Source organism: Spermophilus citellus, assembly GCF_964194105.1.
Source record: "Spermophilus citellus genome assembly, chromosome: 9".
Classification (NCBI taxonomy): domain Eukaryota; kingdom Metazoa; phylum Chordata; class Mammalia; order Rodentia; family Sciuridae; genus Spermophilus; species Spermophilus citellus.
The window spans coordinates 48228522-48242371 of NC_138191.1; positions in this window are offsets into that span (position 1 = coordinate 48228522).

The window sequence follows — 13850 nt, forward strand, 5'->3', positions numbered from 1 at the left end:
AGTATCTACATGAGATCTGAATTGCAAACTGCAAACACTATTTCCATTAAATTGTAGACATGGAAATCTTTGTTCACAAATGGAGGGTATCTCAGGTAAATTTTTTTTCAGAACCTACATTGTCACCTGAATTTTTAGTAGAAAAGATATGCCTTGCTCCATGACAGCTGGTTATAAAACTGAGACAAGCAGATGCCCAGTATGATGAGCATTTGCAACTATAATATATTTAAGCCTTTGTTGATCAGACATGAGATCTGGAGAAGAGGCTGACATTTGATTAGTGAACTGGTGACAACACAAAATTGTTTTCTGCAGTGTGGCTGCTACTATAAGAAACATGCTGAAATAAAACCATGCCCAAGATTTGCAATCATCAGAAAACATGTCTGTGAACTATTTTTCAAATAGCCATGAGAATACATTTAAGCATTCTGCTGCTAAGCATATTACTGTTCCCAGGCACAATCTCTATAAATGCTTTCACCTGATATGACAGCAGAGACGGTTTCATTTTTTTGGTAATCCTTCAAATATTTCATGTTAAAAATATTGGACTTCTATTATAAAATTGAACACCATAAAGGATGGTAAATTAAAATGTCTTGAAATGATTAAAATTGAGCCTTTCTATAAGATTTAAATAATATGTTGCTTAATTTTAGAGAACCAAGCTACAATAGCTTTCTGATTCTGGCTGGAAAATATTAGCATAAAATATAGCCAATGAAGACAATCTAATTGATCATTCCTATTTTCCTATAGCTTTGTTGAATTTTGAATATAGAAAAGAAGCCTCTAACAAAAATAGAGGCATAATATCAATGGGTATCACTGAAGGAGATGACGGAAAATCAACAAATGACTTCTTTGACCAAACTGACTATATTTTAAGTTACCACCCTTTTTAGAGTGTCACGACTATTGGAAATTTAATGTCATTTATTTCATCTGTAAAAAGTGTGGCAAATGAAAAAAATACCAGGTTAATATTGAGTGTTACTTTTTCAATATTATTGCTGCAGCCATTAACAACATGATCGTCCTTAAACTCTTATGTAGTCTGATGATACAAGGCTTGATCTGGTTAGATGCTACGTAAAATTTGTTTTTGTTTGTTTTTTACCTGCAACTTCTATGAATATTTTAATTGGCATTTTCCATAGACTGCAGATAAAATATGAGAATAACTCTTGATGTAACATTATGTTTATATCAAACTTGTTTTATTAGAGGACCAGTTTAAGAGGGCTAAAACGCTTAAAAGTTTTATTTATAATAAGTTACATGCTTTAAATTAAAAACTTCTGCACCTATTATTATAAATCCAAAAAAAAGTTTTCAAGTACAGTAATGTAGAGAATTACAAGGTGACTACAGAGTTCTGCTCCTACATTTGGCTAAGTACCTCCCAATAGAAGAACCATGCAGCATATAGTCACTATTAACTTTGGACAAAGTACCTAAGGGGGATTCAACTACCTGAAGGCACTAGAGACCAAACTGTTTTAGGCATAACTGGAGAAAAGTGGAGACTGGATGACGAGAATATAGCTGAAGAGCTTCCTATTGCTTTTATATGTAGCCAAGTGGTAGTCCTCCACTTGTGTGTGGGTTGGCTAAAAATCTGATGGAAAAAATAAGGTCATGCTAGCTGGCAGAATTAGAGGACAGTGTTCAAAGCACCAAAGCCACTAGAAAATGAAGACGATGCAACTCTCTCATTTGAAGAGAAAGCCAAAGAAAGAGAAGCTCAGATTAGGGTAATAGCCAAATATCTGATTGATCATTGAACCACTCATTTGTAGGGCAGACTGCAAGCCAGCAGTTAAGTCTGAAAAGTTAAACTCAAATTCATCCTGAAACCATAACAGTGGAGCTGAAGATTACAAATTACTTTATCAAAGTTAAAAGTTAACTTTAAAACTTAAAGTACTTTTTTGTGTTAGTAACCAAATTCTACTGTTATATCGTATGCATGTGTGAATAGTAACAACAAATCCTACAAATATGCATAATTATAATGACCAATAAGAATGCAGAGAAAAGGATTCCTAACTTGACATAATAAAATGTTCTATAACATGGAATTTACAATGCTCAAGACACCATCTAAAACTTCATGTCATCCAAAGAAACAAGAGGATACCAAATATTCTTAAGAGAAAAATAATTCAGTACAATAGAGAACCAAATATTGGAATTATAAGAAAAAAATTCAAGGTAATTATAACTATTCAAGGAAAATGGGTGCAGTTAACAGAGGAACATAGAGATGGATAAATATGCAGTAAACATATGATAAGATTTCAATTGTAGGTCTGGGGATGTGGCTCAAGTGGTAGCGCACTCACCTGGCATGCGTGCGGAACAGGTTCGATCCTCAGCACCACATACAAACAAAGATGTTGTGTCCGCTGAAAAATAAATATTAAAACTTCTCTCTCTCTCTCCCTCTCACTCTCCCTCTCACTCTGTCAAAAAAGAGAAAAGATTTCAATTGTTGAATTAATATGGTATTCACTTCATTTTCCTTAATTAAGTTTAATTTTCTCATAATAAAATTTGTAAATGTTTCACAAGAATGAAAATTGGCATAATCCTGAAGAAAATATTATTTGTCAATGTCACTGAAATAAAGAATATCATGATGAATTTGCCATTTGCATATAAATGTCTCTGCTCGATTGACCTTGTCAATTTGTTGAGAAAGATGTATAAACATAATTACATTTATGTTTATATGTGAAGAGTTGACTATTTTCAGTAAAAAAGAAGAGTTATATGGAACATCAAATGTGTAAAAGCATTGAAAGTTTTTCAACAAGCTTCCCACAGCTGTCATTCTCTTGGCAGTTGACCCAGTTCAAGTCAGTTTTCTCAAAGCTTACACTTCTTCAGTTTGTAAAATGCAGTTAATTTTACATATATACTAGGATTATTGTAAGATAAAATGAAAGAATGCATTTGAACACTATATATCAATTTAGAAGCCTGTATGATATGATCACTCTATACTAAGTGAGATAAAATAAATCTGGCCTACTTAAAAGAATATCTAAGTCAATGACTTTTGTGCACTTTTTTATTTCCTTTAATTAGTCATTAGTAATACTCAATATTTAGTTGTTATGAGAACAAAATGAGACAAATTTATAGAGTGCACTTCATAATAAGAAAATACTAAAACCATGCATGACTAACTCATAAATAACTATTATGGGGTTTCTTACTCTGTAACAAATGTAGTTAGATAGACATACATAAACAACTAGAAGGTTGTGTGTCCCAAGAAGTAAGTCTACCTATTGTTTTGGAGGGTTAGAAGTTGATCTTGACCAATTTACCTAATCAGTTTTCAGAAGTTTCCAGGACAGATAAAAGGAAAATAGAGTGAGATATACTCAAGAATGAGGTAGGCCAGGCAGGGTGGCACATGTCTGTAATCCCAGCGGCTCAGGAGGCTGAGGTAGGAGGATCTGGAGTTCAAAGTGAGCCTCAGCAAAAGTGAGGTGCTAAGCAATTCAGTGAGATGCTATCTCTAAATAAAATACAAAATAGAGCTGGGGATGTGGATTAGTGGTCGAATGCTCCTGAGTTCAATCCCTGATACCAAAAAAAAAAAAGAAAAAAAAAAAAAAAAAGAATGAGGCAGAACTATAATTTAAGAGACTCAGCTGTATGTAACCCAAATCTGGTTAACCATTAACATTACCAAGGCAAAGTTTGTAAAATATAGATTAAAAAAATAGAAATTTCGTAAATCATTTATGGAAAGTGGAGCTCAAAATTCTGTATTAAAGCAAAAAAACTCTCTAGACTAAGGTTAATATCCCTACCTTCTTGCTCAAACACCTCAAGAACCACTTTAGTGCATGTCTTCCCCTCCTGATGGATAGCAGCCAGACCCTATGATGCATTTGATGTATCATTTTAATCCAGAAGCACAGATTGTTATTTCTCAGTGTTGTGCTAAAGCATGGTTTGGATGATTGGCATGAAGAGGGGCAGAAGTGAAGGGTGGCAAGCTCAACCATCACATTGGAAAGGTACTAATTCAGTTGAGGTGTTAAAGGGATCTCCAGGCATTGGAGATATTATTCATCTATCAAGGAGGCAGGAGAGGACTTTGTATAACACTTGGAAAGCTGAGGGAAATTTGTGGCCCAAGTTCTGCAGAATCATTAATCAAAATGCCCCTATTCTATTCTCCATATCTTATTCTATCAAGGTCTTACACAAGACAATAAAGAAAAAAAAAGCTGTGGATCAATCTTCCTCACAATTCTGCCTCCTTGACACTGGTCTGACATTCAACCCAATTTGTCTTCAGACTATGGGAGATGAAGTTCTCCTTGAACGGTGATGGATACATGCTAGGCTTCAGTTGAATATTATACGATTTAACCTACAATTTTCATGCTAGCCTCTCCATATTTTTTGTGATACTATTGCCTCTATACTTTCTAGGTGTCACAGTCACAATATAGCATAAGATTATACATTCTACATACACCTCATCCCAGTCTCTCACAGGTTTGAGAAACATGCTTGCCTGTTCAAGCCCAAAGAATGGACTAAGAAACCACAAAGAACAGCAAAAAAACCACAAAGAACAGCAAAAAAAACACAAAGAACAGCAAAAAAAAATGACAGTCTTGCAAGATCAAGTTACTGGTGGTCAGGAACCCCCAATTTGGGTAAACCTGTGTTTTATCCCCTAGATTGCAAGATCTCTCCCCTTGGTTCTTCACTGGTTGAGTACTATGACTCGCCAAGGTTTTACTGCCTTCTATAGGTTTATTTATTTTTTTAAGGGTCTATTGTGGCTCTTTTAGTCAAAATGAAGTACAGGCCAAAGCAAATAGCCAGCTGCTCCTCATAGTGTTAGACAATCTAATGCTCACCCATGCCAACCCTGCTGTCCAGGGGATAATCTCGGGGGATTATAGGACTACCCCTGGCAGATGGACAGCACTGTGAGGCCATGCCTGACCAGTAGGCTGTGATAGACACATGGGATTAGGACATAAGACATTTACATTTGGACTGGGATTCCACACACATACCTCTTCTCCTAATGTGGGAAACTTCAGGTCCTGCTGTTGAAATCATAAAGACCTTACTGGTGTCAATCAAAAGCAGAATTTCCTGCCAATGTGTGCTTCCTCAACACCCACTGGACAGTAGAATGTGCAAAACATACATTCTGATTTGTGAGCCTGTAAGTTTCAGGGTTTTTGTTTTGTTGTTGTTGTTGTTGTTGTTTTTCTTTCTAATTAGTTATACATGATAGTAGAATGCATTTCTGAAAAAATGTTCAAGTTCCCTAGTAATTAGAGAAATACAAATCAAAACTACCCTAAAATTTTAGCTCACTCCAGTCAGAATGGCAATTAATAGGAATATAAGCAATAATAAATGTTGGTGAGGATGTGGAGAAAAAGTTACACTCATACATTGCTGGTGGAACTGTAATTTGGTGCAACCACTATGAAAAGCAGAGTGGAGATCCCTTAGAAAACTTGGAATGGCAACTCCTATTGGTTTATTTTTTGAAATTATATCTTTTGTGCTCCCCATCTCCCTGTGTTTTCTTGTGGCAGGAAAGTTCCCTTAGATTGAGTGCCTTTTGGCATATACAGAGTTTATCTCTTTTGGTCAGGTGGGGGAGGGAGGCTTTCTTCTCAATCTTCTCTTTGTCAAGGGGCTGTGAATTTTTACATTCCAGTGTTAACTTCTTGTAACTTTTCATTCTGCTCTATCCTCCAGCTACCTTTTTTTTTTATATCCCCAGTCATTTCATATTTAAGGCTAAATGCTTTATTCTAAAAATACAGGACTTTCTATTTTTTCACACAGGTATTATATACAAATTATATATTATACACAAATTCAGCACAGTGAATTTCACATGTACAACCACAGGACTGAAATTCAAATTAGAATCAGATATACTCCATGTTTGTATAAATATGTCAAAATAGACTCTACTGTCATGTATAACTTTATTTATTTTTTTTTATTGGTTGTTCACAACATTACAAAGCTCTTGACATATCATATTTCATACATTAGATTGATGTGGGTTATGAACTCCCAATTTTTACCCCAAATGCAGATTGCAGAATCACATCGGTTACACATCCACAATTTTACATAATACACTAATAGTAATTGTTGTATTCTGCTACCTTTCCTATCTCCTACTATCCCCCCTTCCCTCCCCTCCCAACTTCTCTCTCTACCCCATCTACTGTAATTCATTTCTCTCTTTGTTTATTTTCCCATTCCCCTCACAACCTCTTATATGTAATTTTGTTTAGCAATGAGGGTCTCCCTTCATTTCCATGCAATTTCCCTTTTCTCTCCCTTTCCCTCCCATCTCAAGTCTCTGTTTAATGTTAATCTTTTCTTCTTACTCTTCCTCCCTGCTCTGTTCATAGTTGCTCTCATTATATCAAAGAAGACATTTGGTATTTGTTTTTTAGGGTTTGGCTAGCTTCACTAAGCATAATCTGCTCTAGTGCCATCCATTTCCCTGAAAATTCTATGATTTTGTCATTTTTTATTGCTGCATAGTACTCCATTGTGTATAGATGCCACATTTTTTTTTATCCATTCATCTATTGAAGGGCATCTGGGTTGGTTCCACAGTCTAGCTATTGTGAATTGTGCTGCTATGAACATCGATGTGGCAGTGTCCCTGTAGCATGCTCTTTTAAGGTCTTCAGGGAATAGTCCGAGAAGGGCAATAGCAGGGTCAAATGGTGGTTCCATTCCCAGCTTTCCCAGGAATCTCCAAACTGCTTTCCAAATTGGCCGCACCATTTTGCAGTCCCACCAGCAATGTACAAGTGTACCGTTTTCTCCACATCCTCGCCAGCACTTGTTGTTGTTTGACTTCATAGTGGCTGCCAATCTTACTGGAGTGAGATGGTATCTTAGGGTGGTTTTGATTTGCATTTCTCTGACTGCCAGAGATGGAGAGCATTTATTCATGTACTTGTTGATTGATTGTATATCCTCCTCTGAGAAGTGTCTGTTCAGGTCCTTGGCCCATTTGTTGATTGGGTTATTTGTTATCTTATTGTCTAATTTTTTGAGTTCTTTGTATACTCTGGATATTAGGGCTCTATCTGAAGTGTGAGGAGTAAAGATTTGTTCCCAGGATGTAGGTTCCCTATTTACCTCTCTTATTGTTTCTTTTGCTGAGAAAAAACTTTTAAGTTTAATTAAGTCCCATTTGTTGATTCTAGTTGTTAACTCTTGTGCTATGGGTGTCCTATTAAGGAATTTGGAGCCCGACCCCACAATCTGTAGATTGGAGCCAACTTTATCTTCTATCAGACGCAGAGTTTCTGATTTGATATCAAGCTCCTTGATCCATTTTGAGTTAACTTTTGTGCATGGCGAGAGAAAGGGATTCAGTTTCATTTTGTTGCATATGGATTTCCAGTTTTCCCAACACCATTTGTTGAAGATGCTATCCTTCCTCCATTGCATGCTTATAGCCCCTTTATCAAATATAAGATAGTTGTAACTTTGTGGATTAGTCTCTGTATCCTCTATTTTATACCATTGGTCCACCCGCCTGTTTTGGTACCAGTACCATGCTGCTTTTGTCACTATTGCTCTGTAATATAGTTTGAAATCTGGTATCGCTATACCACCTGATTCACACTTTCTGCTTAGAATTGCTTTTGCTATTCTGGGTTTTTTATTTTTCCATATGAATTTCATGATTGCTTTATCTATTTCTACAAGAAATGCCTTGGGATTTTGATTGGCATTGCATTAAATCTATAGAGAACTTTTGGTAATATTGCCATTTTGATGATGTTAGTTCTGCCTATCCATGAACAGGGTATATTTTTCCATCTTCTAAGATCTTCTTCTACTTCTCTCTTTAGGGTTCTGTAGCTTTCATTGTATAAATCTTTCACCTCTTTTGTTAGGTTGATTCCCAAGTATTTTATTTTTTTTGAGGATATTGTGTATGGAGTGTTTTCCCTCATTTCCATTTCAGAAGTTTTGTCGCTGATATACAGAAATGCCTTTGATTTATGCGTGTTGATTTTATATCCTGCCACTTTGCTGAATTCATTTATTAGTTCTAGTAGTTTCTTTGTAGACCCTTTTGGGTCTTCTAGGTATAGAATCATGTCATCTGCAAACAGTGATAATTTAAGTTCTTCTTTTCCAATTTTTATGTCTTTAATTTCTTTCGTCTGTCTAATTGCTCTGGCCAGTGTTTCGAGAACTATATTGAATAGAAGTGGAGATAGAGGGCATCCCTGTCTTGTTCCGGATTTTAGAGGGAATGCCTTCAACTTTTGTCCATTCAGAATGATGCTAGCCTGAGGCTTAGCATAGATAGCTTTTACAATGTCAAGGTAAGTTCCTGTTATCCCTAGTTTCTCTAATGTTTTGAACATAAAGGCATGCTGTACTTTGTCGAATGCTTTCTCTGCATCTATCGAGATGATCATATGGTTCTTGTCTTTAAGTCTATTGATGTGGTGAATAACATTTATTGATTTCCGTATGTTGAACCATCCTTGCATCCCAGGGATGAATCCTACTTGATCATGGTGCACTATTTTTTTGATGTGTTTTTGTATTCGATTCGCCAGAATTTTATTGAGGATTTTTGCATCTAGGTTCATTAGAGATATTGGTCTGTAGTTTTCTTTCTTTGAGGTGTCTTTGTCTGGTTTCAGGATCAGGGTGATGTTGGCCTCATAGAATGAATTTGGAAGAGCTCCCTCTTTTTCTATTTCCTGAAATAACTTGAAAAGTATTGGTATTAATTCTTCTTTAAAGGTTTTGTAAAACTCCGCTGTATACCCATCCGGTCCTGGGCTTTTCTTGGTTGGTAGTCTTTTGATGGCTTCTTCAATTTCATCCATTGATATTGGTCTGTTCAGATTCTGTGTATCCTCCTGACTCAGTCTGGCCAAATCATATGACTTAAGAAATTTATCGATGTCTTCACTATCCTCTATTTTATTGGAATATAGGTTTTCAAAATAATTTCTAATTGTCTTCTGTATTTCTGTAGCATCTGTTGTGATATTGCCTTTTTCATCCCGTATGTTAGTAATTTGAGTTCTCTCTCTTCTTCTCTTCGTTGGCATGGCTAAAGGTCTGTTGATCTTATTTATTTTTTCGAAGAACCAACTTTTAGTTTTGTTAATTTTTTCAATACTTTCTTTTGTTACAATTTCATTACTTTCCGCTCTGATTTTAATTATTTCTTGCCTTCTGCTACATTTGCTGTTGTTTTGCTCTTCCTTTTCTAGGGCTTTGAGTTGGAGTGTGAGCTCATTTATTTGTTGGTTTCTTCTTTTTTTGAGGAATGACCACCAGGCGATGAACTTTCCTCTTAAAACTGCTTTCATTGTGTCCCATAGATTCCGATATGTTGTGTCTGTATTGTCGTTTATCTCTAAGAATTTTTTGATTTCCTCCTTTATGTCTTCTGTAACCCATTGATCATTCAGTAGCATATTGTTCATTTTCCATGTGATGTAGGATTTTTCCTTCCTTCTTTTATCATTGATTTCCAGTTTCATTCCATTGTGATCAGATAAAATGCATGGTATTATCTCCACCCCTTTATATTTACTGAGGGTTGCCCTATGGCATAATATATGGTCTATTTTTGAGAAGGATCCATGTGCTGCTGAGAAAAAAGTATATCCATTTGATGATGGTTGATATATTCTATATAGGTCAGTTAAGTCTAGGTTATTGATTGTGGTATTGAGCTCTATAGTTTCTTTATTTAACTTTTGTTTGGAGGATCTGTCCAATGGTGAGAGAGGTGTGTTGAAGTCTCCCATAATTATTGTGTTGTGGTCTATTTGATTCTTGAATTTGAGGAGAATTTGTTTTATGAATGTCGCAGCACCATTATTTGGTGCGTAAATATTGATAATTGTTATGTCTTGTTGGTGAATAGTTCCTTTTAACAGTATATAATGTCCTTCCTTATCCCTTTGGATTGATTTAGTCTTGAAGTCGATTTTATTCGATATGAGGATGGCCACCCCTGCTTGCTTGCGAGGACCGTGTGCGTGGTATATTTTTTCCCATCCTTTCACCTTCAGCCTGTGTATGTCTTTTCCAATCAGATGTGTCTCCTGGAGGCAGCATATTGTTGGATTTATTTTTTTAATCCATGATACCAGCCTATGTCGCTTTATTGGAGAGTTTAAGCCATTAACATTCAGAGTTACTATTGATATCTGGTTCGAACTTCCATCCATGTTTGATTGTTTATCCTTTTTTTAAAAAAAAAATTTTGTTTGTTTCTCCATGATTGTCTTTCCCCTAGCCCTCTGTCTTTACTGAGGCACTTCCCACTGATGGTTTTGGTTATTGTTTTTCATTTCTTCTTCTTGGAGTGTTTTGCTCAAAATGCTTTGCAATGTTGGTTTTCTGGCTGCAAATTCTTTTAACTTTTGTTTATCATGAAAGATTTTTATCTTGTTGTCATACCTGAAGCTTAAATTTGCTGGATACAGAATTCTTGGTTGGCATCCATTGTCTTTCAGTGTTTGAAATACATTGTTCCATGACCTTCTTGCTTTCAGTGTCTGTGATGAAAAATCCGTGGTTAACCGTATTGGTTTACCCCTAAATGTAATCTGTCTCCTTCCTCTTGTAGCTTTTAATATTTTCTCTTTGTTCTGTATATTGGATATCTTCATAACAATGTGTCTTGGCGTTGGTCTACTGTGATTTTGTGTGCTCGGTGTCCTGTTAGCATCTTCAATTTGTATATCTGTTTCCTTTTTTAGTTCTGGAAAGTTTTCTGTAATTATTTCATTCAGCAGGCTTCTCATTCCCTTGGTTTGAATCTCTGTACCTTCTTCTATCCCAATGACTCGTAAGTTTGGTTTTTTTATGTTATCCCATAACTCTTGGATGTTTTTCTCGTGATTTTTTACCAGTCTTTCTGAGTTGGCTAGACTCTTTTCAAGGTGGTATATTTTGTCTTCATTATCTGACGTTCTGGTTTCTACTTGCTCCACTCTGTTAGTGATATTCTCAATTGAGTTTTTAATTTGGTTTATCGTTTCCTTCATTTCTAGAATTATTGTTTGATTATTTTTTATAATCTCTATCTCCTGATAAAGATGCTTAACTTCTTCTTTTATCTGTTTATGAAATGTATTCTCAATGTGTTCTTTTGCTGCTTGAATTTGCTGTCTTGTATCCTCTTTAAGGTTCCATTCCATCTGTCTTAGGTGTTCCTTGAGTTCTTTATATGACCATTTTTCTGATGACTCTAGGTCCTCCTGAATATTTAGGCTGTCCTGCATTGTTTGTACTCCTTTTCTTCCTTGTTTTTTGAAGCTGCTCATGTTGCTTCTTGTTCTGTTTGACTGCTGAGTTACTGTTTACTCCTATAGATTAATTTTTGCTTGGGAGGAAAGGTATTTGAAGGGAAGGGAAGAAGTCTCTAAAGAGAATGAGAGTAGGCAGGTAGATTTCAAGGAAAAAAGGGGGGATAAGAAAAATGAAAAGACTACAGAAGAAAAAGAATAGGAACTAAAAAAGAAAAAAATAATAAAATAAAATAATAATAATAATTAAAAAAATTTAAATTAAAATTAGTAGGAAAAAAATTAAAAAAAATATTTTGTAAAAAAAATATTTAAAAATTAATAAAACAAGAGAGAAAAAAAACGAAAATGAAAGAAAAACCCAAATCAAAAAAAAGAGAAAAAAAAATTAAAAAAAAAAAAAAACAATAAATGCCGTCTTAGAGTTTGATTAACTTCTCTTCCAGTAGATGGCGCTGTGCCCACCAGGTCAAGTTTCTCCTGTCAATACGCGGGAACCAATCACTGTACAGCAGCTCCTCCCAGACTGGGCGAGTCTCCAATCCTGAGTGTCTAGGGGCTCCTCTTGTGTCTAGTCACTTCCCACTTTTTCTCTAGCCAGGCCCCTCTCACCACAATACTGGCTACATGCCAAGTCTGCTGCTCCCGGGAGCCCTGTTTTCATGAATGACTGGGCACACTCTTCCAGTTTGCCATTCCCTCAGACCCTAAGTTTGTAGAGTTTGGAGCTGAGAATCCTCAGCGGATTTTACTTGTCCTCCGGTGTCCACTTCCCCATAGCTGGTGCAAGAGACCTCAGCAGTCAGCCCTGGTGGGAGCAGTAATTCCGCTCCGCGGGTCCCGCACCACCTCTGATTCCCTCGGGCTGGCTGTAGCACTCACGGGAGAGCTGGGAGGGGCCCTTACGCGAGAGCTGGGAGGGGCCCTTGAGGTTTTCCAGATGTGTGGAGAGGCAAGGCTATGGGATCACACACCTGTTTCCACGAAGTTATCTCCTCCGCAGCAGTTTGATGACGTCGTTTCCCTTTGCTGGGCGACCAATTCAACGGGTGGGTCCTTCTCTCCCAAGCCCCGTTTCAAACCTGTGGCCACTACTTATGAAGGCTCGGTTGGCATTTACCTTCGTATGATGAGAAGGGCTGACCAGTTGTTTCAGCCGGATGGATTAGTGCTGAGTCACAGCTGTTTGTCTGCGGGAAGCAGGCGAACGGGAGTTTGAGTTCAGCGGGTCAGAGCTCAGTGCGTGTTCTCGGATCACTTGGATTTTAAATTGTCACTCATCTTATCAGCTGTTTCATTTAACTCGGCAGCTCACTTGCGCGGTGAAGAGTCTGCTCTATGGTGCTCCGTGGGAGGCGGCAGCGGCTGCGTTGGCGGCAGCGGCGGCAGCAGCAGCGGCCTTCGGGACCCCCGGGGAGGGGGTGCGGGATGGGGGAGAGGAGGCGGCGCCTCAGGGCCGCGCGGTCCGGGTGCTGGACACGCAGGAGAGCGGGCGGGGTGGGGGAAAGAAATTAAGATCTAAATTTAGAGACTGAGCTTGGGAGGAGAGACAGCTGGGGACAAAGAAGCGAGGCGGAGAGGCGGAGAGGGGAAGAAGATGGGGCCGATAGAGCCGTGCAGCTGGGGCTGCAGCCTTACTGCTCGCGCTGAAGTCGTGATGGACTCCCTTCACCTTGGCTGGATTAGTGTCGGATTCACTCCACCTAGGCCCCTTTCTTGACACGGTGCTGGGTTTTTGTCGACAGATCTCCTTTAATGATCTTTACCTCCTCTTTTCAGACGCGGCGGCGCGGGGCACAGAGCGGCTTACTCACTTCCCGCCGCCATCTTCTCATGTATAACTTTAAAAAATTTAAAAAAAACAAAGAAATCATGAAACTTGTCATCCTAGAGTTTTCCAACATCCCATTTAACATCAGAATATTTTCTTATTGCCATAGGTCTGATGAGTGATCCAACTCCCAAATTTCAGCTTTCTAGGGAACACAAGGTACATTGTTTTACATGATTTTTTCGAACAAAGCAAAAATTCAAATGAAAAGTCAAATTTAATTAGTTTATTAGGAAAGAAAATCCAGGAAGCAAAAGTGATAGATGGGGGAAAATCAAAAGAAGGGGAAAAGCAATACAAGAAGGCTACATTAAATAGGCTTTGATTATGCATAATTAGTTGATCAATCTCACAGAGTCTTAAAAATGTGTCCTAGAATAGTACAACATAATGAAGAAAGGCTAAAACAGACAATTATCTGTTGCCTCTCATTCCTCATTGGTCATTCCACTGAGTATTGAATTTCCACTTTCTAATTGCATACTCGTGAGTTCCACATGTCCTCTGTCCATAGCAGCAAATATAAGAAACAAAAAACCAGAGATTAATGAGTTGACATCTGAGAAAAGAAACTAACAAGTAGTTTCTGGGTAAAGCCATTTGGAGGCCCTGTAGAACTAAACACTACAGTAGTGACTTGAACAAAAGATTTGGGAGATTGA